The sequence below is a fragment of the Pelmatolapia mariae genome, linkage group LG17 (assembly GCF_036321145.2).
Source record: "Pelmatolapia mariae isolate MD_Pm_ZW linkage group LG17, Pm_UMD_F_2, whole genome shotgun sequence".
NCBI lineage: Eukaryota > Metazoa > Chordata > Actinopteri > Cichliformes > Cichlidae > Pelmatolapia > Pelmatolapia mariae.
Window position 1 is genome coordinate 6,427,447 of NC_086242.1, and position 26,925 is coordinate 6,454,371.

At 40.9% G+C, this 26,925-nt stretch overlaps 1 long non-coding RNA gene across 2 annotated transcripts in view; it reads left to right on the forward strand.

Annotated features, from left to right (window-relative positions):
* LOC134615961 (uncharacterized) overlaps nucleotides 1-26,925 on the forward strand; it is a 34,311-nt gene continuing 7,386 nt past the window's right edge. Inside the window, exons 1-3 of one of the 2 annotated variants that reach the window (XR_010091373.1) lie at nucleotides 1-435; nucleotides 6,329-6,388; nucleotides 24,164-24,273. This is a non-coding gene — a long non-coding RNA (uncharacterized LOC134615961). The remainder of the gene's footprint in view (nucleotides 436-6,328; nucleotides 6,389-24,163; nucleotides 24,274-26,925) is intronic. The other variant, XR_010091374.1, reaches the window with a different exon arrangement.

Below are 26,925 nucleotides of genomic sequence, written 5' to 3' on the forward strand. Positions count from 1 at the left end.
TATTTTGGAGTCTTTAAATAAGCAGCACGGCAGAGCAGCCTGCACCGCACAGCGGTGTGGTTGTATAACTCGTGTTTCACCTCAGCTGAACTTGACGCATCTGGTTCACCGGCGGCGCGAGTCGCACGGTGCAGTCTGCTGTGTGTCCCCACTGAACCGAGCTGGATGGCCGGCCGAGAGAGACGCGGGGAAAGAAAGGGGGGGAAACGCAACACTTTCGTGGCATAGCATCGGCTCTCGGAGACCGAGTCTCGGGATGACTCCTCCACATCTCAGTCTGCAAATATTGTCCCTTTCTTGCTTTTTTAATTTCCTGCTGTTTCGTGGCTCCAGACACAAAAAGGAAGACGAGTCACCGTGGGCTAAAGGAAATATAAAGCCGGCCGACTTGGACACGCCGGAGCAGACCATCCAACTTGAACTTGAGACGAATCGGTGCGTATTAAAATGCCGCGCTATACGTTTATTTTTAGTTTTAAATTTGCGCCAATTGCGTAAAATTACATCGAAGGTTTTGTTTTAAAAGCAAAAGCTATACAGCGTGTGTGAATAGTGGCGGTGTGTCTCCCCTCCACCAACACCCTCCCCAGACTGGGTCAGTGGATATTGACACTGTTATGACTGAAACAGTCCTTAGGGGAAGTTTCCAGCGTGCCCGAAACTGTTTAATAGCTTAAAAAAACCGTCTTTAAAATTGAGAACAAGTCGCAGACACCTTATAGTCTATACGCGGTGATGGAAATGGTCGCCAGGCTGTAAATTCTCCGTCGCAATACGAGAAAAGAGGTCGCCTTCCCGTGCCCTAGTTTCTGCTAGCTGAGAGGCATAATCTTCCCCCTTTGTTGTCCCCGATGCAAACACAGATAGGCAGCCGGGCGGATCGCGTCAATCCAGCGGAAAACATCACCGCTCTCCAAGTGATCGGTTTGAAGGATTTGATGGGGGAAAAGGAAAAATGTGCGTTTAATTAGTAAAAACTGCGTCTCCCGGAGCTGTGTGCCCCGAGATGATGAGCGTATGTAAGACCCGAGAACATATGGTAGAACTGTGCGGTTTCCCCCTGATGTGTCACTGTGGTTTCCCCTCAAGAGAAGTTTTTTGATGAAATTAATTCATTGAAATCCGAGAGCAGCTAACTCAGCAGTAGCTGAATGTATTTTTAATGCTCTAAAGGCCCGTTTGGTGCTTCCTGGCTGTGTCTCAGGTGTACACTGAGCTTCTCTAAAAAGACACATGCTTAAATTCCCCGTGAGATATTAGATTTGTGATGCGTTTGATGTTGATTTGTTTGATGTTACACGCGGATGTGGGCAGTAATAACAGGTGCTTTACACTGGTCAGGTAGCAGCACACAAAGTTCTTTTTACAGCCTCATTCTTTGGTTGTTTTTGGCTGAAGATAATCACACAGATTCCTGCTAAATAATAATCAAAGTGGGGAAATCATCGTCCTCTTCTAAAAGCAACTAAAGCAAAAATGCAGCCTGCACATAAAGTCATAAAAGCATGGTTGCTTTGTAATTTGCACTGGGAGTAAATTTATTAAATTTGACTCTGTTGATTTAAAGCACAAGTCTCCTTTTTTGTTAGCTTCATACTCTGATTTTTTCAAATTTACTGCTGTCAGTTTATCTTAGATATATCACTCAGGCCACACTTCACCGGCACCGAAACGCATCGCAGGTTAAAGGTTAAAAAGTGGCCCATGCACGCCCCGTATTTATCAGGTCACCTTAGAGAATTGCCTCTCCTTTTCAGTTGATCTCTGATCATCTGGCTACACTTTTTTCTTTTTTGCTTTGTGAGTGTATGTGTGCCTATGTGCTCTCAAGGCTTTGTGTGCAGCCTGGTTGGCCGGTCGGGTAAGATTCTGTTCATTCTGGAGTGTCGGTCAAATTTGCAACGAAGCAGCAGCGTTTCCCAGGAAAAGATCTGTGTTAGCTGACAAAAACACGGCGTGTTGTGCTATTGCCACATTCTCACCATGAAAGAGGAACACAACTGTCAGGAGCCAAAAATTTGAACGGGGTCAGAACGACCTCTTGGCTGCAACAGCTTGGTCACAAACACAATTTTTTTCCCCCCTCTGTGTCTTATGAGATTTATTAATACCCTGACAGTGCATGTTTATAAGGCACAATCATGGTTATAAACAGGAAAATGTGCCTTTGAGAGAATGCAGCAGAAACACAGGTGGCCTTTAGACAATGGGCCGGGGTTCATTTCTCTACAGTGAGGCAGTGGGACAGAAGAAAGCACATGGCTGTGGAGTGAAAATTGGCGTGATTATTTTCAGATTCAGCCCGCCACCCCGTAGCTCTGAGCTCCGTTGTGGGCCATACTGGCAGTGGCCAATATGGTAGGAAAGAAGAAGGCTTGGATTCAGCAAAAAAAAAAAAAAAAATTCCTCTCATTTGCTTTCAGAGCAGCTTCATCCTCCCTCCCACACTCCCTGCCACACTCTCATATCTCACGCAATTGATTGAAACCCTAAACGGCAAGATCAGGACGAGCGCAATCCAGCCTTTCTATGAATAGTTGATTGGATGTGATGGCGATGTGGTGTGTTGTTTCTTTAAGGCCATTTCAGGTCAGAGGGCGGGGGGCGGTGGGGTTTGGCGAGGGGGATTTTCGGCGTGCACGGCCGATGCTGCAGTGTGGCGTCTTGTGCTCGCCCACCCCATCTTTAGCTGTTTCGTATAGGCGCGCAGAGTCCTGTCGCTCGCTAATCAGGTCATCTGGCGTTTTGAGAACTCTCACACATACTCCTTTAGCTTTTTGTCTGAGAAGGGCTTTAAAATGTGTTTGTTTTTTTTCTCCTTACCCCCTTTTTAATTCGTCATTTATTTTATCGTGTGTGACAAAGCCACCTTGTCATGTTCTAATCTGCACAGATGGATGGTGTGTTAACAGTAGGTGGGCGTCTGTCACTGATTATTTAAGTTTTCTCTGGTATTAATAATGTGGAAAACCATGAGATGTAAAGTGTGTCACTAGTGTGTGTATATCCCGAGTGCAACAGGCGTTTGTTTGCATGTGTGTTTGTTGCTCTGCTGTGCTTTTGCTGTCCCCACCAAACACTTCACATTTTAAGTCTCTGCATCTCAGCACAGGGCATTTAAGTGCTTGACCTAATTTCTCTGGCAGCGAAGAATCCACTAGTGAAGGCCTTCTTCTGTGTGTGTTTGTGTATGTGTGTATGTGTGTGTGTATGTGCGCACGCGCGTGTTGCTCTGGGTGTTTCCTCCTTGCCTTTCTAACAGGAAGCTGATGTGGAGTTCAACTGAGGACAGGGAAAAGGCCTTTTCTTTCCACTGTGAATCATTTGAGAGAGAGAGAGAGAGAGAAAAAAAATGAAAAAAGAGTGGAGAGGAAAAAAAAAGAGACCAGGCTGCTGCATTGATTCAGCCCTCTGCAATCTGGCCTGCCTCTCTTTCTGTCCCTCTCTCTTTTCACTCTCTGTACCTTAGTGTCTATTTAAGTTTTTTTTTGTGTGTGTGTGTGTGTGTGGAGTTTTTCTGATTCCAGATGAACAGCAGTGTTCTGGAGGGACTCAGGGGTTTATGGAGAGTTCACAAGTCCTGTGAGAAGACTGGGTGAGGGTGAGGGGGTTGCTTTGTGGGTAGGAGTGCATATTCTTCCGGTTCAGTTATAAACTAACTGCAGCAAAAAGGGGAGGTCCATTAAATACTTGGAAAGTATTTAAAGTATTTTTTAAGTATTTACCATACACACACAAACCGGGTTTATCAAGGCCAGTGTCGAGACACTACGAAGCATTTGCCCTTTGTATTGCTGAAAGCTAAAAAGTAAAGAACAAAAGATAAAAGTAGCCAATGAATCTTCTGAGTGATCTGCTGAGTGATAAATGGTACTGTACCACAGAACAAGAATGACTGGAAGCCGGCGTTGTAGATCAACTCGTTGGCATCCCAAAACCGTAATAATTTTGGGGAATAAACGTGAAATTGATTCATTTGGTTTGAAGGTCACTGAGTTTAAATTTGTTCTTAGACATATTTCATGTGTGATGACACTTATTCCAAGAACTACATGCAGGCCAAGGCAAATGCTAGAAATGTTGAAACAGCATGACCTAAACCCTAATTGTAGATAATCTCATCTTCAAGGTTTCATGTACATATTTTGGTCTGGAGGGGTGGGGGTGGTAGGAATTAAATAAGGCCAGATACTCTAACTAAAAACACCTACTCAGCCTCTTTCATGTGTTTTTTCAATACCTTTTGAACTATCTACAGACTGATCTAGAAACATCGTCACACACCCAGCAGCTGCCGAGAGACAGAAATATTCCAGAATACCTGTTTCGTAAGGACCGTATTGGTCCTTACGAAACATGCTATTCATTAATGAATAGTCTAGTCTGCTCAAGGAGTAGTCAAGGAACCATTTTTTCCTTGTGTTTTAATATCTTGTTTGTGTGACTACAGCAGAGGGGTTTGACTTGCTCAGTAAGCAAGCCTTGGCCGGGTGTCTTTAACCCTTAATTGGACTTTGCAGCATTAGCCCTGAGGCTGTAACTTTGTGGACAGAAAAAAACCAGCTGAAGTCCTGAATAAATATGTCGAGTCAGCAATTTATTATTATTATTATTATTATTGGTTAGTACATAGTCTATATAGAAAGTGGTCTTCTCAAAATGTTGAGTGCAAATTATATAATTTCAATATGAGGTATGCTTGATTTTGTACACTCCGAGCTAATCATTTACAGTCAAGACTATTTATGTAAAAAATAAAACTTTTTTTGATAATGCATTATTTATTGTCTGTCTATAGAATGCTAGCAGGATTAGCCTTAGCACTGAAAGCTGGACAGACACTGTTGCCTTTTTTTTTATTTAACTTTCACATTATGTTAACTGACATTAGAGGTTGGTATTTCATTTTAATCACCAATCCTGTTTGATGAAACACATGAGCCACCATTGAGAGCTCATACTAAATGTAAATGCCACCATACCTTGGTCACAATTCCAGTAAATCTTTTACAAACAAGCAGGCTATGCCCTCAGTGGTAAAGAGAGAGAGAGGAAGACTTACATTGTGCAGGTTTTTATAGCTGACGTGGTATAAGGAAGAAATAAAGGAACGCGGAGCACTTCAAGACACGGTATCATTGTAGTAGCATGCTGTAATGTAGATAACAGTAGGAAAACTGTTAAACTAACAGTAACTTGGTGGCAGCCCTGTTTTATTGTTAATGTACATGCAACTCTTTTACAGTGCAGAAACAGTAAACGTAACAAGGCTTCTTGCCAGACTTAATTTCCACAAGTATCCAAGGGTCTGCTTGGGTCCCACTGTAAACTTCATAATCAGACAGTGAGCGTGAGGCTCCAGTTACACTTTAAAGAAGTATAACAGGAATGACTCCTTGTTTGTGGTGCGTTCAGTGTCCCTAACCCAACAGCAGGTATCAGGTGATGCTGAGGTCAGGGGAAAAGACTGAATGAGGGTGGGGTTGTGGGATAGATCACTTCTAAGCTGCAGCAGTGTCTGGCGATGCAAGAAAAGGAGACCCTTAGCTCTGATGTGCTTGTGCCATAGATGCTAAAGAGTGTCCTCCTCCTATAGCAAGGTGTTGTGCATATTGCACTTTTTTAAAATAAAATTATATATAAGTTTGCTCTGTAAAGTTGCATTAAAGTGCAATAACAATTACATTAAAATTGTGGCTAATATTTGATACTACTTACATATTACATATTTATATATATATATATATATATGTGTGTGTGTGTGTTACAAATTATTTTAGTTTGCTTTTGAATTCTTGATAGACAAATATGACGCCCCATAATGGGTAAAAGTTATAGTTTTTATGCTGATTTGAACAACTCAATCTGTACTTCATGACTTATATCAATGTCCTTTTTTGTATATGAAAATATATGTTAACAGATATAATTAATATTTATTCTTTATGATTGCAGTTAAACACGATTATTTAATGAAAACTAAAACTTATGGTTGAAACAAAGGGTAAATATTATTGTTCTGGTCTTCTGCCATACAGCGACGATATGTAGCAGCAGAAATGTTCCAGTAACGATGTGTCATTCCCAGCTTGTGCTGGCACACTGTGAGAGAACAGCACGCAACAAAACGGTGCACCACAAATCCTAATCAATCACAGATCTCGATAATTTTTTCACAGTGCAGGTTGAAGCAACAGAGTGGCGATCATCCCCAATGCTAATTTGTAAACTGACCCTTTTCTCTCTCTCTCTCTCTCTCTCTCTCTCTCTCTCTCTCTCTCTCTCTCTCTCTCTCTCTCTCTCTCTCTCTCTCTCTCTTTGTTTTAAGGTGCAGGGCAGCATATCGAGGAGGACGAGAACCCACAGGGCCTCAAACATTGTAAAGCAGGTGAGCATACAGGAAATCTAAATTAAGATAATGTATTGCTTAAAATTTCCATGAAATTACTTTGTTAAAACTCGTACAGTGACTTATGTGGATTGTTTGAAGGGCACAGAGATCCATGCTAATTTATTCAACACTCTTATGCCTGCTGAAAGGGTAGCATATATATTTTTTGTATTATAATAAATGCAAATCAAAAACATCAATTTAAACCTATATAACTTTTCTGTCTTTGTCCATCATCTCTTCATAAAATTTTAATTATAAAAGGGACTAAGGTTTGAAGGCTGAAATGGGAACTGAAATTTAGTCACTGTGAAATCTGTACTTCGTAATGTCATTGAGGGTTTTCAAGTAGAGTTTGCTCAAAATGTATGCACACTCAAGGCATCTTTCCTCATCTTTTGTGAAAGTCAAAGTGGCAGAGTGACATAAAATGGGATGATTAAGAGTCAAACTGCACAATCAGATTTGAGTGATGAGTCACAGTTTGTCCAACAGGACTGCCGAACTCGGAGATTCCCACTGAAAGCCACATGGGCCTGCCTATAGGGGTGGTTTTGTGTGATAACTAATCATTTTGGTTCTGTTCTGTGAAGTATTTGATTCCTTGTAAATCAGAACAAATTACGTTGTCATGCATTTGTTGCAAAACTGAGTTTTCCATGATCTGTGCAAGGAAGGAGAGGTTTTTTAGTTAATAAGGGCAGCTATGGTTATCCTTGGGCATAAAGTGTTGAAATAGAAATTAGAGGGAGACGATTCGAGACTTCTTTTGTGCCAAATGAATGTGGGTAAACTTTGAAGGCACCTGAATGAATAACATTCTTGACGAAAACACAAGGGATTACTGGAATTATGTTTGTTTTGACTTGCATAGAATACCACATGGGTGGAGTTGGCTGATTCATTGCCATGAGATCAATATCAAGCTCACAAAAGTTCACTGAGTTTACTCGGACCACTGGTAATGTGATGTTCCTCTTAATCTTGTTTTGTGCTTTTTTTTTAAGTAAGAAAAAAACGTCCTCCAAACACTACTGTGTATTTCTCATGCAGTACTCTGCATAGATGCCACAGTACTTACTGACTGTATTGAACAAAGTATCGAACCCTAAAGTGCTGTTGTTTTCCGGCCCCACGGTTAGATTAACTGCAAAATATTTGCATGTTTCACACATCGGTTTTCCAGCACTTTCTCATAATTCAACATGACATGTTTAGTATGTTTGGAAGCATCAGGAGCTTCACTAGAACACGAAATAAAGTTCTGTGCTTTTGAACAGTGCTTGGCTGCAGGATATGCTTTTGACTGGAGTTGGACAAAAGAGTTCATTGTAATTTTCGTTTAGTTGTGAAAGCTCAGTTTGCTTCTGTGTGTGACCTGTGTCCTTTTTCTGTGATGAGTGGAACTAATATTTGACCCCTGACCCATGCACTTCTTCTGTTTTTTACCACTTAAGTTTAAAGTTAAAATCTTGTGTAAAAAATTAAAATGAATTGGAAGCAAAATATTCCAAAAATTAAGAACTTAATGCACTCAATAGGAAGTAGTCCTCTACAGTATAATAATAACTTTATAATGTAGACTATTGATTAAAGCAGTGGTTTAATGTTGGAGCTGATCCAGGTGTCCGGCGATGGAAATTAAAAGTGTATCCATGTGTCTTATGTAAGCTTCGTGTTTTGTGTATAAATCTGGTACAAAGACATGTAGAGAGAAATGTTAATGTTAAAAAAAAGACAAGTAGAAAGTATAAAAATGTGTTTTGGGAGGAGTCAAAGAATAAAAAGTAGTAAGTACAATTTATATGAATATTTAAATAGAAAATCGCTAATTATTTAACCTACTGCAGTCATTGTGTTGTGTTATGTACCGAGCTTTTCAGGTCTGCAAAACAAACTTTAACAGATCAATAAAAAGTACTTGTAAATGGGGTTAGACGTCTGATCTGTCGCCTCGGTTTCTCCTCTCTCTAAATTTCCTCTGCTCTTTTTCTGCAGAGTTTTAGCTCATGTGTGACCTCTGCAGGTGTCACTCCTTATACAGCATGGGCAGCACATCTCAGCTTCATGTTTTTATTTAAGTGTGTGTGTATATATGTGTATATATATATATATATATATATATATATATATATGAAAGAGAGAGAGTGAGTTCTGTAGCTGTAAATTCTTTAAATAAAATAACATCTGTACATCACATTAACCATCAAAATTGAACTTCTACACGTTCACAGAGTATTGGATCTAGGTCGCTACACTGAATTGCAGTGGTTGGTCTACATCCCACTACATCCCTTCTTTGGTATAAAACCCTTCATTTGATAAATCCAGTTTAGTGGAGGTCCAGTAGGCAGCTTCTCTCAGGTCAGGTGTTGTCCATATGTGCGCGTGAGAGTCATCCTCGGGCTCCCACTAATCTCCTGCTTGAAGAAAGGGGATGGAGCAAAAGAGCTCTACTTTATTTCCACCCTAGCATGTTGTATTCTGTTAAAAGGCTAATACTTCAATATCAGAATGAGGTATTTTGTTACTGTGTCTTACGCATAAAACAATTTTAATTTAATTGTTTTTAATAGTTGTTCCTTAAAACATTATAGTGAAGCTGAGGTTCTAATTTGTTTTTGTTTTTTTTTAAACATTCTTACACACTGTGCACAAGAAATAAACACAATAGATGTGTACAGACAGACAGTTTATATGAAAAAGTTTCATTAAGGAAGGCAGGTACCGGGGGGAATCGCAGAGACATGGTCTTTTTTAAAAAACATTTTTTAATCCTAGGCTTCCCCGCAGTGTTTTGGCTGCATTCCTTTTTAGCATTTTAACTTTGTTTACATACTGTAGATTTTTGTTTTCATAACCCAGTTAACCCAGTTGTGGACTGACTCATACAAATATTGTATCTCAGTTTGAATACCTCAGCTCATGCTCTTATTATGAAAAACCTCAATTGGATTGTCTGGCTCTTTTCCATTTCTGAGGCTGTAAATATCTTACTCATACTTCCATTTTTGACATGAACTGTGATCGACTTGATTGTAGTCATTATTGCTGTTACTGATAGAGTAATTTGTTTTCCGTTTATTCATATAATTTATCTGTTATTTAGCCTTTGAGTTGTATTGCTCTGCCACTTTCTTCCAGTCTCTATTCATTTCTTTACAACTCCATTTCCTATTCTGTGCTGGCTGGACAGACTTAAAAAGTGATTAGTCATTGGGGCACAGTCAGTATCTTTGCGAAAGCTAGAGTGTATTAACTAGTGTGTCATTATCAAGGATGAGTGGTGTCACACTTGATAACAGGAGCAGTTCACGTCCGCTGGCGTCCAGTTACAAAGTATTACAGACAAGGTAATTACAGGGTAAAGTTCAGTGCAGTGTAACAGTGTGATTTAGTAAGCACAGAATTACAGGAGAGGTGTAAGGTAATTTTATCTTGTGAGTGTGTGTGTGTGTGGGTGTGTGTGTGTCTGTGTTCATGAAGGAGAAGTAATCAGAGTGGATGACTTCTCTCTACCAGACAACTGGAATGAACTGTGCAATGGCAAAATGAATCTCTGTCTGTCTCTCTCTCTCTCTCTCAGACTGGGGGCTGCCCAGCCTCCACAGAGTGCTCGGCCACTGCTTCATTGTGGCCCGGGGCCTCATTTGAATGAGCCTTTAGTATTTTGTGTGAACAAGTCAGCGCCATTTGCATTTGTTCCAGTCACAAAGGTTTAACAGGTCAATAGGGACTCCCTGGCAGAAAACTAACACGCTAGGGTAACGTTTTTTTTCCTCCCACCCTCACATCTCCTCCATCACTGAGGTTGTCAGGCACCTAGTCATCTTGTTCTGAAACATGTAACTGAAAAATGCGGTGGCTATACATTTGAAAGTCTGTGTGTGTCTGCTCGTGTATTTGTATATGTATTTTAAGACGTGACTGCTGAATGGAGGGCGCAGGGTCAGAAAATAGAAGCTAATACTCTGACAAAAGTTTAATTAACATACAACTTATAGAGGCAACTTGTTTGAGGAGGGCTGTTTTGTTTCTGTGTGTGTGTGTAAGTGTGACAGACACCAGCACATTTCTGTCTGAAGCCCTGCAGCTTTATTTCCCGGTCCTGGAGTATTTAGACTCTAAAATTTTAACATGGTGTGGAACAATACGTGATGATATGTGGGAGCTAATTGCACCTCACTAGCTCATTATAAGTGTGATGGCAGCATAAGTGACCATTGTGTCACTTCTAAAGAGATAAAGTAACACCTTCTTTTAAAGGGGCTCTCAGTTTGGTACTTGTCTTCTCTGGGAACACAACACGTTATAGAAAAAAGTGCTCCTGTATGTCCAAAACCAGAAATCTCTGTCATGTCGGTAGCATTCATAATGGAAAGTAATGGGGGCTAACATGGAGTCATTTTCTGTGTCGAAAATGGTTGTACAGGAAAGCAGCTAGTAATTGTTCTTATAATACAAGTGATGCAAACTTCCAATGTCTTCTAGGGCTGCCACGATTACTCAACTAGTCACGATTACGTCGACTATCAAAATCGTCAGCGACTAATTTAATAGTCGACGTGTCGTTTGAAGCTTTGTAAGACCCCAAAAGACGCAGGAATAAGTAGTAGGATTTAAGAGTGTAATAACGGACTGAAACAGAAGATGGCAGCACTGCATGTGCAAGGATGCCAGCTGCCATTAAACCCCGAAGAAGAAGAAGCGGTGTCCGGTATCGTAGCCGTGTCCAAATTCAGGAACCGCATCCTCCTGTGCCACATTTGTAGGCCGATTACGTTACAGCGACACGACGAAGACTGTCCAAATTCGAAGACTCAGACAAAAGCGGCCGACAAATGAGCCCTTCATTTCCCCAGATTTGAAGGATGGGTCGGGTGTATACTTTGTGGCCCTGCTCAGTTTCCAACAATGGCAGCAGCTAGTTAGTTTTAATATTACTCTTATTATTCTTTCTGGGTCACAAAATAAATGTTTAACATATTTTCAGGCGAGAATGTAGCTGTGGAAACTTCAACGTTTTCGGAGATGTCTGTTACCCACCAGCTTGATAGGTAGCCGGGGTTCAAGGCTCACTAGAGCCGATGAGAACACCAGACTCCCGGCAAATCGTTTTCAAACCCACCGCCGTTTAACTCAGGTTAAACATGATATATAAGTCACTTAGATAACTTAAAAATCTTATTGTTTTGCTTTTTTCAGTATTTTATTTGTTCCTGAGTAAATTGGTTTGGCTGAGATTAAAGTTATAGTTTTTACACAGCTGAATAAACGTCAAGCAGGCAACTGATTATCAGAAGTGTGAGATGCTTGAGAATATGCTCCGGTGTCCTGTTATATTTTAGATAGCAAGGAGCAGACGGCTAAGTTTATTAAACTTCATCGAAACAATCTGCAAATTTCATTAAAATTTAATAAACTATCATCTTGTCTTTATTTTTAGTTAGCACATACCTTAAACACTTAAAGCTGTAAGCTAATGATAGTTATATAAGAGCAGATGCATGCTGGTGCAATAAGCTGTACATTTTACGTCCAATGGATGCATGATCTGATTAGTCGACTAATCGCAAAGATAATCGGTGACTAGTCGACTATCAAAATAATCGTTTGTGGCAGCCCTGATGTCTTCGTATTAAAATATTTTCATTTATCTGATGAAAATATTTGCACAGAGGTTCTCGTATTGGCTCTAACAAGGTAAAAATGCTTTTTTTGTGCCAGTAATCCTATTTTGGGAGAAGATCTAGAGAGAACAGAGTATTTCTCATTAAAGATTAATTGTTATTTTTGGAAGGATAGCAGAAGTGACTTTTTATGGCTCTATTTTCTTCTCAGTGTAGCCTCTGTCGCTTGGGTCTTTGACAATCCAAAATCAACAGCACAGTGAAACAGTATTTTTTTATTGACTACAAGCTTACATGTACTAAAACGAAAAGCTTTAAAAAAAGTTATCTTTGTACAAATAATGGGCTGTGCGCTTGAAATAATAGACTAATGCTGGTCCACCGCAGAATTTCCATCCACTTTATGTGGGTTTTAAGTGCAGTCAAAGCAGCAGTGTGTCCCAATCCTCAAAAATATTGTTCTGCATTTAAAATGTCAAAAGCTTCATTCCTCGTACCAGCCAAGCGTCCTGCTTTAAGACACCAGACAAGCCAGCAGCCTCCTGATTGCACGGCAGTCTCCTTATGCCGGTTTTATAGATTCTGAATTAGCTAAGCTTCAAGAATCTGGATGAGTTAAACATCGTCATCGCAGATTGCATACGAGGCTCCGTGTGAATATCTGCAATTTTCTGTGATCACGTAGATTAGTCCCCACTGCTATGATACTATAAGGAAACCAGCTGTGTCCTACACACAGACTCCACAACAATAAAAAATCATATAAGAACAAGGTGTCTGTGGTGTATGCAGGGGAATGTAATCCCCGCCTTAGTCTCAAAGACGTGGCCAGAGGCACAGACCGTTGATGTCATGGTGATCTCAAAAACTTATTCTTTTTTCATGTGTAATTTATTCGATAATAAATTACAAATGTACAGAATTTCTCACAGATGTTGACTGGGATAAATAAGGTGGTGGCATTTTATTTCCACAGGGTCAAAGGTCAAGTTCACTATGATATAATGTTTATCTTTCTGCACATTAATCAACATTATATGTAAGAGAGAGACAGGGGTTCAGATACTGAACTGGTTACTCTTTTTGAGTTCCCACATTCAAATAGTTTCGATTATATACAGTAGATCTTTAATGCTGTCAGGTTGAAGCATTCGTGTCTTAGAATTTATAACATTTTTTTTTGCAGTAACAGCTCTATTATTATTATTTTTATTATTAGTAGTAGTAGTTGTAGTAGTAAATATTAATAGTCAAAATTAAATTAAATCTTCTACCTGTGAGTGTGTATAGGCACGAGCCTAAAAACAACCTGACTGGTTGTTGGAGGCTTACAACTGCAATACTTTTATTTTTATTCATAAAAATATAATAACCTTCCAAATGGCAAATGGCACAGAACTGGTATTTACAGCAGTTACACTGTCCTGAAATTTTTTTATTTAGTGTATGCATAATATATAATAAGTCTTAATGCTCCATTCAAGGTCAAGTGTGTGTGTGTGTGTGTGTGTGTGTGTGTGCATGTGTGTGTTTGTGCATGTGTGTGTGTGGCATTTGGGTAAGAAGTTTGTATTGTAACTCTTACTTGAATGATATACTCTTAGATTCTTTTGCATCTGTGTGAGAATCCTGGTTTGTGTTTCCCCAACAACGAAATAAAGAGCATTATTTTTTTACTGAAAAGCATTAGTTTGACTTTGTGCAGCTTAAGAAAGAAAGCTGTTAGCTTAAAGTGGACTTTATGCTCGACAACTGATAGGATATGTAGCAATGCCCTGCGCACAGGCTTTAAATAGTTTATACACCATTGTAAAGCAACACCATAAGGAACTTCCCGTTATGACTTGGTGGACGTGATATAGAAGATAGTAGGATAAAAACTGTTTACACTTCATGCACAACAGTACTCGTGATTAAAAGTTTATTGGCTGTGTGTATGTTAGCATATTTCAAGTAGTCTTGGACAGCACTTTTCAGGGACACTTGACAGACAGCAGAGGAGGGAAAAGTCAAATATTTTGCAGCAGAGCTAAATGGGAGCCATGCTTACAGTGCTTCTGTCTTGCCTGCCTGGCTGTGCTCTGCTGTGCCGTGTTTCGTTGGAATTGTTTGTGTTGAGCCGTGTGACCCACTATTTGGACTTCTGTTCCATTATCTTTCAAAAACTCGCTGCACTTGGGTCTCACGCAAAGAAAAGCAAAGTGAGAGCCCAGCGTCAGGTGCTACAAGCTGCTAGCTAGGCCTGTAGCCAGGCCCAGAGAGCCAGACCTGGCAGCTCCGAGGCTGCGACGTGTGAAACGCTGCACACAAAGGAGCTCACTCCATCTGTATGCACCCTACATAGGCAGGCTTTTGTTGCAGCCGACAGGCACATGACTGCTAGCATCTTAACCCCTGAGAGCCAGCGTCTCTTTTCCCCTTTCACTAGACTGCACACTGCAGTAGACACCACAATGAGTCAATACTTTTAGCAAAAAACAACACTGGATTTAAAGCAGGAGTCAGCTTGATAGTTATTATGTGGCTGGTGTTTCTGGCCAGAGATTGAATTTAAAAAGAAAAAATACATATGTGTGAGTATAGGTTTAGGTTTAATATTGGTGGACAGACAGTTAAAATGCTCTGATCATTCTCTTAATGTTTGGGCAGAACTTTGCCAAAGTGAACTGAATGCTATACATTTTTTTAGGACAGTCATTTAATATTGAGGCCAGCCATGAATAAAAGACCACAAAACAAGAAAAAGTGTTTTGACATGAAATACATGTAAAAATACGCAGATTAATATATTCTGTCCTTGTGCATAGCTTAAAAAAGACAATACAAATCAGAGCACTTTTAACATTGATATGCCATTTTTTTCTGTTTATCTGTAGATTTTTTTGTAAGGCTTCATAGAGAATTCAGGAATGAGACTGACATCCCCAAATGGGAGGGGTGTCTGTAAAATCCAATTAAAGATAAATCACTACCATCAACATTTAACAGCTGCAATAGTTCAGAGAAACTTCAGTCTATTAGCACTCTTAATTTTTCACGTTTAGCATGATATAAGGTTGTCCTGATGTGATCATTAAGTTTCTCTCACACACACATTCACACACTCTTTCTCTTTATAAGCATTGAAAATGTCAGTGAACCAGCAAAAACAAAAAATATCTTCTTAATTCAGAAACGTGTGAAATCCCTGCTCAGATACTGCTTACTGTTGGTTTCATGTGTGCCTTGTGTTACCTTCTGTAACCCAGACAAATCCAGACGTGTGTGTGTGTGTGTGTGTTTGTACATGTGTGTGTGAAGCTGAGAGGATGTGCATGTAAACTCGTTCCCGATATGAAATCAACCAAAACACTGTGTTTGGAGCATTCTTGAACCCTTAGTCAGCTGAATTGGATACGGGCGACTAAAAGGAGGGTGCTGTCAGTTCAGTCAGACAAGTGTCTGATTTTTAGAGATGAGAAAGGAAACATGGAGCAGGAGGCTAATGGAATTGCTCAGTTCAAATAAAACACAGCTTCCCACCGCCACCATCTTGCTTGTATGAAACACGGGTCCCGGTGGGGGTTGTGGCGCGAAGGGCTCCTGTTTGGACCGAGCTAGGTCACGCAGGCCCATCCAGGCTGCAGTGCAGCCCTGTGACGTGGCAGGTCCGAATGCTTTAAAAGGTGGTACCACTCCCAGAGAACGCCAGGGAGCTGCATGTGAGCTGATGTTTGATAAGAGCTGCAAAATTGATCATTTATTAATGTGGGATGGACCCGAAATGTGAGCAGTAAGGAATCAGGAGAGGCGTGTGTAGGTGTGTGTGTCTGTGTGTGTGTGTGTGTGTGTGTGTGTGTGTGTGTGTGTGTGGGTGGGTGGGATGTGTGTGTTTTTCTGTGAGGAGATGAGACGAGGGGTAAGTTTTAAATGTAAAAAATGCATCTTAAAATATGCTTTATTTATTTAATATTTGTGCCTTTCTGCAGTTTTCTGATTTGCTGTCATTCTTACATTTTTAGTAATGACTTAGAGCCACATGTGATCTAAAAAGACAAATGTTCGAGCCGAAAATGTCATAACCTTGAGAGCACTCGACTTTGCATTCAGAACAGTTTTTTCCCCTTGACAGCTAGCACTACAAAATGTTTGAATAACTCACTGAGAAAAGCTATTTAATGCAAGTTAAAATAAGTACACACTACCAAGGGCATGCTTGAACTTATTTCAACTTAGTTTTGTTGTAAATGTAATTTTGCCATGCTCTGCACAGTAGAAAAAAGCTTGAATTTTTTTTAACCAAGGATCACTTTGACATTTCTATTTTCCCTGAAAAAACATGATTAATTAGATTTTTTTTAAACCTTCTCAAGATGGGCAGTGTACTCTGTTAGCTAAATTAGAAACCAAAGTTTTCCAATAAACCAGACAGTTGCAAAATGACCTAGAGAGGAGAGTCTCATGGTTAACTGAAAGTAGGACAATGATTCTCCCAAAGCTCTGTCCTTACTTTAATGAAGAAGAGCTGCAAAAAAGGAGAAGCTGTCAAAGTGCTGCCTGCTTGCGATTTATTGTCTGTTTGGCCGTTTTAAAAGCTGTTTAGTACACTTGTCTTTAGCGAGCGCAGGTCCGTTCCCTCTCTCCTCTTTTCCAACCTTTGCTCTGCCATGTGGCCGAGTAGGCTCCCTCCACACAGAGAAGCTCGTTTTTCAGAGGTGAGTGGCTTAATGATTGAAAAGAAATACATCTGAAACAAAGTGCTCGGTTTGTGCCCCTGAGAAGTGTGAACTGCGTACGAAGAACGCTTGAGGACATGTTATTTTATCCTTGCTGGCTCCTTATTTGTTCAGAGCTTCTGTCAGTTGCTTTACCCTCTTGTGTTTTATTAAGTACGAGTTTTAAAAAAAACAAAACATTTTTTTAAAGTAAAGAAATACAGAAATGTGTACATTTATTTACTCCTTATAGTTCTCATGGGAAATAATTAAAACACATTGCTTTTGAGATCTGAGGAAATTTGAATAATGTGCTTTTGAAAGAACATTTTCTAATCACGCATTCAAAACTCAAATGATACTGAGCACAAATTTTGCTTCTTATTTTCCTAATAATTACTAATTTTTCCAGTTTAGTGCAAATATGTAGAAGGATTTAATGTTTCAAGTGTTTCCTCTATTCACTTTTAATTACACAGGTTTAGAATCTTCATTCATTTTAAGGGTTAACTAAAAGTCAACCTCTAATAGTTAACAAAATTGACAGTTTCTTTTTTAAACTGTGATGGTTATGCTCTTTATTTAAATGACTCTTTTAAAAAAACGAGGGAGAGGAAATACACCACATTTTAAGCTTTTCCATACATCTCTGTGCAGAGATGATTTTATGAAAGCGGTCAGAGATAAAGTTACTATAAAATGGGTTTCAGCAGAATGTTTAACAACTGAAATTATCATTCATTTATGAATGAAGTGTATCTAATCTTTTCACAATAAAAGTTTGTCCTTTTCCAGGCTTCAATTTGGGGAAGAAGTGTCATCATGCAACTTGTAAATGTAGAATTTAAATTTGAGCGGTTGTCACATTTCAAGTTAATCCATAAATTGAGTTAATTATTAAAATTGCATTAAAAAAATCTGGGAGTGAAAAAAAGACTCCTGAATGAATTTAGCTCCTTTTATTATTTGAATCTGGAGTGATTTCTGGTTGTATTGGTTCGCATTCAATTAGAAATTGCCCACAATGTGTTTTATGTTTTTACTCTTAACAATACTAATAATATAATATATTAAAACTAGTAGTTTTGCATAAATGATGTGAACGTGTGTGTTTTATCCTTATGTTCATTTATCTTTTCCTGTTTTACAAACACTGTTTGTTAAATATATTATGAAAAAATAAATAATTCAGTAGTTTCCTCTTTTCTTCATTATAACAGTAAAAAAATTAAAGTTAATTTATATTATATAAATTTCAAAGTAACTGAAATACTTTAGTGTGAATTGAGCATTAAGAAGGCAATCTTTAAATCCGACGTGAACGAATGAATCTTAATGAAAAGTGCACGTTATGTCTCCTCTCCGCCTTTGCTGTTCTGGACATCACTGGATTTAATCCTGTGACTTTTAGTTCCCAAAGTGACTAAAATGAATTCAGATCTTTTGAAGTGTCTGTAAGTCGTCTCTGTTTTGACAAATGTTTAAATTGGTTTTAAAAAATGAAAAAATAACACATCAAGAGAGATCGCACAAAATACAACGTTTTTATGGCGATTTGACACGTTACAAGGATTGTGCGGGTGGCTGCATCACTCGGGCCGCCATCTTGTCTCCTCCTGTCCTCCATTTTGTAATTTTTCTCCCTCAGTTCTGGCCTACCTGCTTTTATTAAAGTTTTACCAAGTGCTCTGAGCCTGCTTTGCGTGAGGTGAAAAAAGAAAAATCAGCTGTATTCACATGATTTTCAGTTATACATTACATTTTGGGATGACCTGTCAGGTTGTTGTTTTTTTTATTCCTCTGTCAGCTGACCTGATGCTGAATTACTGCTTTTCACCTTAAAGCACCTTTTCTGAAGACTGAAATCTGCCAGCTGATGCAACAAGTTACCTGCACAGGCACAGCTCCTCACAAGGAGGACTGAGTCCTGTTGACAAGGTGTTAATCTCTCAGAACAATTTGTACATATAATGAGCAGCACTCAAGTTAAAGGTTGCATGTGATTTAGGTTTTACAGATGTGCAGCGTAAGTGACTGTGACCTATAGCCTTATAATGGCCGCCGGGGGTCACATAGGTTAATAGAGACTGATGTTTGAGGCCCCAAAGTGACATCCCAAAGGGGATGGCCCCTTAATCCTTATTAGGCCTCTGTGTTAGTGATCCTTACCTTTCAAAGCAAACAGCACGCTCTCTTTGCCGTGGGGCCCCGACCTGCCCCCGGCGTTACACTTCTGACCCTAGGGTCGTGGCCTTTGTTCAGAACCCTTAAGAGCCTGACCTTAGGGTCACGGGTGTAATAGAGAAGTTGTTGAGGCACGTGCTGCTGAGGGGCCCCTCGACGGACCACCTTGTAGAGGGAGCGGGCCCGCCGCGCCGGCCACTGAAGAAAGAGGGAAAGTTTCTGTAAGTTCGCCAGGGTGTTAATGTGTAGACAGCTATAACTCTCAGGTTCACAGTAAAACATAGATCTCCTGTGCGACTTTTTCACCCTTCAGAAGAACATCTTTGACATGCAAAAAATACCCAAATGTTGGTCTTTTTCAGTGCAATCCATCAGTGCAGTCACAGAAGTAGATCCCTCAGAGGGTCATATCTCGTTTTACTGGCAATCCCAGGTGGTTCTACTTAACTCCATTAATTCTCCGCTAACTAACAGCTAAAAGTAACACTGAAGAAAAAATATTTTTGGTTAAAAGGTGGATAATAGATTTGTTTATTTTATTTATTGCTATTTATTAATGATGAATTTCAGTTTGATAGCCAATCTGCTGTGATTTCTCTCAGCTACTTGTTGGCTGTTTAATTGCAGTTCATGTTGCGATTTGTCTGTATTTATATGGTCCTGTAAAGTTACCAACAGTGAGTATCAAAAATATTGTGGTTGAGTTAATTTCACTTTGTGCATGTGTGTGTTGCTTGCCCTGGGGCAGTGCAGCATCGAGCAGTGTCAGTGTGCTGTAAATTTTATACTGTGTGTGTGTTGATCGGCTGGTTTGTTGCAGTAAATTTGTGGGATGATTCATAAAGATGTGAAGGCATTCGGGGGCTGATAAGTCAGCGACTTAATTGCTTGAGCTCCTCAAGAGTTATAAGTCATTTTCACTGAGACTTGGGCTCTGTGTTGCAACCATGACACATGCATTGTCACTTTTTTGTGGTTGGGTTATTTGATAATGTTTTATTCGATTTCCCTTTTGCATCTATTTGATTTTTTTGTGAATATGTAAGACTAGTCGAAGCTTCTGTTCTTTTTTTACCTTCACACAAAATATGCAGCACTTGCATGCATAGGAAATGTTAACAATGCTTTTACACCCTGACGTTATGTGTGCTGTAAGGCAGAGTGCAGCTCAGTTTTAACGAGGAGATGAAGGGAGCTGATAAGGGGAAAAAAGCGGTTGTAGACTCGTGGAGATGTCATAAAGAAGGTTGTTAATATTGGAGTTTCATCAATGGCAGCATTACGCAGGCCACTCCTGCAGGGGCGAGGCCGTGCAGAGGGCTACAGTGTCAGAAGTTGGCAGCTGAGCCAAAACCAGAGCTGTATCCTCAAATGAACTCTCCGCGACGTACGGTGCAACAGGCTCTGCCAAGTTTTTTGAATTCCTGCCACATGTTAGATGGTAAACAACTGACTTGCAGTAACAGTATCTTAGATAGAAGATGAAGAGCAAAGGGACTCTTCTGATTCCAGATGAAACACGGATTTGTCTACAATAGTGTTTGATATATATTCAGCAGGCACTTGTAACGGCGTTTAATGATTTCAGCGAGAGCAATTGGTTCAAAGACGTGGCGAGATGTGACGTCACAGGGTTCAGTCTGATCACTGTTTGGTGCTCGACCGGTTTTGCTCATCAAGGCCCACGAGGGAATTTATTGCTTTTTTGATAAAGTGCATTTAAATCACCAGTTGCCTCACGTTGAACCTCGGGAGTAATCTCACTCCTCATTTTTCACGAGTTTGCGCATTGTGCGTCATTGAAATGCGGATGGTGCAGCAGTAGTACACACAACACAGGGAAGCCGAGTTTTTATTTGACTGTGTGGAAAGGTGAGGAGAGAGCTAGGCAAGGCAAGTGCACCCGTTCGCTTCCTTTCTCCCTCTCTTTCTCTCTCCAAGCTCGTTCTGCGAGGTAGAAAAGGCGCACAAACAGCAGCGTAACGCCTTTTCTTTCAGTCTCCAGGACTGAGAGTGCAGGGTCGGTGCAAGTAAGCAAGCGGCCATATTAGTTTGCTCTTGTGTTGCTCATACTCGCTGTTTTTCATCTACTTGTCGCCTGTTTAAAATGAAAAAACAAAAAACGAAACACCACACGTATTGAAAAACTCTGGAAATACTGATGTTTTCCCAGCTTTCATTTGTTTAAATTCATGTTAGTCCTCTTTAGACTCTGCGAGCATAAACACAGATTGACATGGAGTCTAGCTAGCTGTGTTCCATGATGTGAGATTCGTCGTTTTGTTGGACAATCCCCCCCCCCTCTCTCTTTTGTATGGCTGCTGCTATGAGGAGAGAAAAAGGGGAAAAATTTGCCTGTGCTGAGTTCTGGGTTTCTTTTGGGAAAGCGAAGACTAGAGGGGAGGGGAATGGTGTCCAAAAAGGAGGAAGTTGTTTCTTTGCCATGGGGGAATCTGTTGCAAACAGTTACGGGGCATTACAACAATTTGGCTGCCCAGAAAAGTTTTTGAGGAGGGAAGTCGGGTGGAAACCGGACGGGTGTGAATAACCTTCAGCATGCTGATCCAGAGTTTGGTAGGTGTGCATGAGAAGAGGGGAGAGAGGGAGACAGCAGGGGTAGTATCTGGCACAAAAACGTAAAAAAAAAAAAAAAAAAAAAAAGATCCTTCTCATGCAGGCTTAAATTAACACTAGCTGTTCAGAGCAGGGCTGTTTATTACTGTAGGCTAGAACAGTGCTACTGAAAGGACAAGAAAGGGTGGGAGACAGAATAGGCTGGACGTGGAGGGGGAAGGAGGGTGTTGGACATGAGCAGAGTCATCAACAGAGTCCATTTTATCGTTCGGTTACTGCCCGACATTTCTCCTCTCCTTAGTCGCACGCAGAACCGGCTGCTGTTGCTGCAGTTCGCAGCAAGGCGAGGGTGGCCTAGTAATGGCACATGGCGGGCGCACTGCGGTAAATATTACAGGATTTTTACAGCGTGGTTCAATGCCGCAATCATGGCAGGGCAGTCGCATCCAGGTGCTTATCTGGCTTTGATTGCGTGCCAGAACAGTTGATGTAGCTTTCCTACGTATTAATGATTGAGCATTAAAAAAGCCCCAAAAAACAAGCAGTAATCAAAAGGATATTCATCACTGATCATACCTGACACTTTTGGCCTTCGCTAGGGGAATGCCATTGCTTCAGTGCCAGCTGGGAGTTTAGTGATAAAGACGTGTGGGTCAAAGCCAAATGGCTGATATTAAACTGAAAGGCCCAGCAGCTCTGCAAAGAAAAGATACACTATTAATCTTTCCCTCCAGTCTCAAAGTTAGGTGTTGCAAGTTGTCCTAGTATCCTTTAATCATTTGTGAGTGTTTGCTATGACTCTCGTCCTCAGCAGAAGTGCACCCCCCACCCCGTAGCCCAGTTCAGCTCCCTCCCCACCCTGCCTCGTGCATGCGCACGTCATACTGGGTCTGTGATGAAAACGCGTAGTGCGCACGCACTCCCACACGTCCCTGTTTCATCATCAGCTGAGCTCTTTCTCCTCCACTCACAGCTCTTCTCCCCTTCCTCTCTCACCCCCTCCCCTCTCTCTCTCTCTCTCTCTCTCTTTGCTCTCGCTTCTTTTTCTATCCATCGCTCTCCTCCTCCTCCTCTCTCCCTGGGTCCCGGCCACATGCGAAAGGGTAGACTAGGACGCTGCAGCTCTGAAAAAAAAAAAGGGGAAAAACGCTCTGCTGCTATTTCTACAGGCAGGCCCTCCCCTTTAGCTAGTCTGTGCCAAAAGAGGGAGGGATTTTTTACTACTCCCAGTCCCAGGATTTTAACCCTCTGCCTGCTCTCACTTCTCCCTGCAAGATCTGTTCCTCAATATCATGCAACAAGTGGCTTTGCTTTACTCCTACTTCGACATTGCTGCGCCATTTGCAAGGGCATTTTTCAGATCCTTGTTTTCACGCGCTTTTAGTTTTATCACGTTTTTGCCTCGCCTGGGTTGTTGCTAGTAGAGATAAACTGGACCTGGGAGTTTTGCGCCGTGCCCTAGCGTTGGTGCAAAGGTTTTTTTTGTTTTGTTTTGTTTGGTTTTTTTTTTCCTTCAGCACGTTTCTTGATTGCTCAACATGTCAGATTTTTTTTCCTGGATGAATCTGAGTATGAAGGCTGCAGTTTGTTTTGTGTGCTGTTCGATTTCATGTGTCTCGCGTATGGGTCTTAAATTGAATTCCTTATTGTTTTCCTGTGCTCTTATCTGCTTTGCCCTCTACCTTCCTAACCCTTTCCATCTCCAAACCTGTCCCTCTTTTTTTGGTTTTTTTCTGCCCCACCCTCTCTTCCTCACGTTCTCTCTCTCTCTCTCGCTCTCTCTCGATCTCGTGGGCAGTATCCAGTGAAAGGGGAGCAGGAGGGCGGAGCAGCAGCGGGGCTTTTTCTGGGACAGGTGCCAATTCCAAACAAAAGGCACAAAAAACAAAAAAAAAGAAAAAAAGAGTGTGATAGATCCCAACGACAGAGGGAAAAGTGGTGTATTTAAAGAACTGATTTGTAGTAATTAGATGTGTGTGCATGTGTAACTATTCTTCTCTTGCAGGTTTTTTTTTATTGCATGAGTGAATAGCAGCAGAGATCTTGAATTCTCTCTTTCCCCCCTCTCTCGGCTCTCTTGCTCCCGTGAAGGCATTTGAGTTTCGAGCGGGGAAAAGAAGGAGGGGTGGGTGGAGTTGGGAAGGGGCACAGGGAGGTGGAGCCTTGTCTCCTCTCCTCCCTGCCGAGTTTTCTGCATTATTCATATGCCCGGGCGAGCGCTGTGATCTGACTGGCTGCCTGGCTTAGCATTCATCCGACATTCAGCAGCTCTGTTTGCTAACATTCCTCATTCAAAGCCTTGTTAACTGCCAGACGGGAGGAACACGCGACTCCATGGGAAACCCACATGGCCTCTCCATTGTGGCGGGCCCTGACAGTCTCAGACAAGGAGCTGGCAGACATGGGAGAGCGAGAGGAGCTGGTTTGTAAATATTAGAAAGCAGTTAGCTCAGGTTAGGGAGGTTACCCAACGCTCAGAGATGGGTTTGGGGTGAAGTGGGCAGATTATCGCGGGCAAATCCCAGGCAGAGGCGCGGGCAGACATTGTAGGAAAGGCGCTGAGGCAGACACGGAGGCTGGTACTTTCTGGGACTCTGAATGGGTCTGTCGTTGGCGTGCCCGCCTACTTCTTGCAGGGAGTGCAGAGCTGTGTGACTGAATCCAAGCTCCTTCTCTGCCCTTCTCTACAGAGAGGATATGTGGACATACTGTGTGCAGCCACGGATGGGTCCAGTACAGCCGCTTCATCCAGGATAGCTCATTGCTGTGGTGTGGGCCAGTTACTTCAAAGTCTCAGTGGGTAAGTCAGAGAGAGAGTGTGTGGGTGTGGAGGTAAGTGTGTGTGTGTATACTTAGGTGTGTGGTGCTTGCACACATGCAGTGGTTTTCTTTTGTCAAAAGATGAAGACATAACGAATGTGGAGAGCCGCATCGTGTGACCTGATCACCACGTTTGTGTGTATGAACATTGTGTCTGGGTGTTGTTTCCTCCAGGGCTACATGACTATCCAGTGAGAGCAGGCTTAACTAAATATAGTCAAACTGGTTAGAAACGTGGCATTGGCTTTGAAATTTCGACGAAACTGAGCAAATCTCTTCTCTAGTGCATTCCTACCTGTACTTTAGCATTCCGGATCGGCCTTTTGTGTGTTTCACAGAGAGAAATGCTTTTTTGGAGGGAGCAGAGAAGGAATAGTGCTGTAATGTTGGGCTGATGGCCAGGGAAGGCCTGCTACACAAGGCCGAGCCCCACCACAATGCTCTCTCTATCTCTACCTCTCTCCCTCTGTCTGTCTCTCTCTCTCTCTCTCTCTCTCCCCCTCTTCTCAGGTCTATCAGAAAATGATTAAACGCCACTCGTATTGAGCTCTGCTATTAAAACCTCATCTTAATGAATATGTGCCTAGTTTATTCCCTGGAAGTAAAGGTTAAATATTTGAAAATGGGTCAGTGCTGACACGTGGCCCCACGTAGCTTTAATATGGCTCAAACAGGCCTTTTTGGACACATCGTTTATGACGCTTTATTAAAACGAAAACTTTTTCCTAAAAAAAACTCCATTAAGGTCTTAAAATTTAAAGCTTGCCCTCGTTCGCTCGGTTACAGACTATGGTTTGATTAAACTGTAAACGCACACGATTTGAGAGGTACATGTTGACTGTAGTAGAGTGCTCTGCTTTTTAAAGGAAATTAAAAAGGTTATATTATTATTACCTGATTACAACTGCTACTTCATCCATGACGATGAATATCGGCTCTAATTTTGTCCGTATTATATTAAATTTTCCACATAATTAAAACACTGAGTGCGCCACACCCCTCAGCAGTGCCATTCAACTTGGCATCTTTTAATTATCATCCATAAATCAGTTTTTGAAAAGCTCGCTAATTGAAAATCTTGCTTTTTTAAAATTTTATTTTTTATTTTAAATCGATATCACTCCACGTTGAACACCTCAGCACATCAGAGTCGACCATGACCAAAAGGTAGGAGTGGAGGCAGCGTGAGTCATCACAGATAGCTCTAGTCATCCCACCTACATCCTACGTTTGACAGGCCTATTCAACCGCCACTCTCACACTACTGAGCCTGGCTTAAACTCCTCCATCACTGTCACACTGACAGGAAATCCTGACGTCGCTTTAGTGCATCCAATCCCTGTTCTTCAGACCCTCAGTCAGGTGAAATTAGGAGTTATATAGCAGCATTTAGACACATTTACTCTTTAGGTGTAGCAGTGAAAACTGCAGGAGTCAGATACAGGATATGGCTGTCTTCTCATTTCTGCTCTGACTTTTTGTTTGTTTTTACCTTCCTACATTATCTGTTTAACTCTAATGAACACACATTTCCTAGAAATACAGTACAATCCAATATATTTTTGTGAGGAAACACATGTTTTTAGTGCCTTGAAAACTATCGATCACCGTTTGGAAACATATCAAAATATTTTTCTAGCGATTTTCTTTTGCTTTTTGTATACGCAAAACTCTTTATTTATTAGGTCTTTTTATTTCATCGTACCTCGTACAGTACATGTCCACAAGATATTGCCAAGTCTGTAAATAATATTTCATCTGGGGAAAATGAAGGAAGCAATCCTGGCCAGCTTTTGAAATTGATAAGCGTTACTTTTTTCCCTTGCAAATCTGGCAGTAAATTGTAGTTTTTTGAGCGATTTAATGCAGCGCACATTGTTTTCCTATGTTTGAAGAGCCATTAATTGTTCCTGCCGTGATTCCTGTAAGCAAGTAAATATTTATTGTTTAAATATTTACTGTAAATGTGAATGTAACATCGAAAGCTTGTAATCGAAATGTTGTCATTACAAAACATTAGAAAAGTAAACGACATTCAGAAAGCGAATATAAAGACCATCACACAACATCTTGCGCGCGCACGCACACACACACACACACACACACACACACACACACACACACACACACACACACACAGGCAAACTACCAGACACATTTGATGCTGTGTACCCCACAATGAACCCTGGCTCCTAAGATGAATGGGGTTCCCACGCCTCTCCCAAGGAGTGCAGGGCACAGCCTCCTCCTCTGAGCATTCTCACACACACACACACACACACACACACACACACACACACACACACACACACACACACACACACACACACACACAATGTACTACAGATGGCCAAACAGTCTCCCTCAAACATACACACAGGTGCATTTCAGTAAAATACAAAGGCACACACATAGTAAAATAGCATAATGACCCATTTTTAAAAACTACAAGTATACATACTTTAATTACTTATTTTTTGGTGTAAAAATAAATAAATAAATAAATAATATGATGGAAGTGTCAGTTTTATAGATGGAGTCAGTTTGGTATGAAGACGACTTAATTTGTATAGCAGCAAAGCAGAAATGAGATGTGAGAACACACAGATTGTTTTTAGTTTCAGTTACACTT